Source organism: Phalacrocorax carbo, chromosome 2, assembly GCF_963921805.1.
Source record: "Phalacrocorax carbo chromosome 2, bPhaCar2.1, whole genome shotgun sequence".
Lineage (NCBI taxonomy): Eukaryota > Metazoa > Chordata > Aves > Suliformes > Phalacrocoracidae > Phalacrocorax > Phalacrocorax carbo.
In genome coordinates, this window is record NC_087514.1 from 162026588 (window position 1) to 162027287 (window position 700).

A 700-nucleotide genomic window follows, 5' to 3' on the forward strand; every position below is an offset into this window, starting at 1 on the left:
CCTCTGGGAGGACACTCATCCCTGGATGAAGTCAGGGAGACTTTGGGGCACCCCTTGTGCCTCTCTGGCTGCCCTGAGAGCGTCTCCTGCGCGACCTCCCAGGGCTTTGGTAGTATTCCTCGCTACGTTTCAGTGTTGAGGTGGCATCGAGGCTGCGATGGACCTGGGGACACCTTGGAGGCTACCTGGGAAGTCCCCTGCTTTGCATACCCAGCTGCCAGGCATGGAGGAGGGCTCGGCAGGGATGCATGAGCTGCCTTGGCTCCATGCCTCCTTCAGGGATGATGTCCCCTTCGCTCCAGGGACCGACCCCACAGCTGGTTTCCCGCTATGGGACTGGCCCCACGCTGGAGCTCAGCCCCCAGGCTCCCCGTTGCCTTTCCTGCACGCAAGGGCACAGGGATGCTCGTCCATGGGCTCCTTCTGCAGGGATGAGAAAAGCAATGGGGGTCCCCAAGCTCAGGAGAAGCCTCTTGGAGGATGCCAGGCTGGGACAAGGACTGCTCCTGCCCTGGTAAGATGCTCCCCTCTCAACACTTAGGGTGGGAATCCCAGGGCACCCATTACCTTCAAAGAAGTGCCAAAAAAGCAAAAAAAAACAAAGAAAAAAGGGGCAACTAGGAGATACAAGGCAGCATACACACCCATCATCCAAACTTTTGAGCCGCAGTAAAGGGTAAACAGGGAGAAGGCACTGACG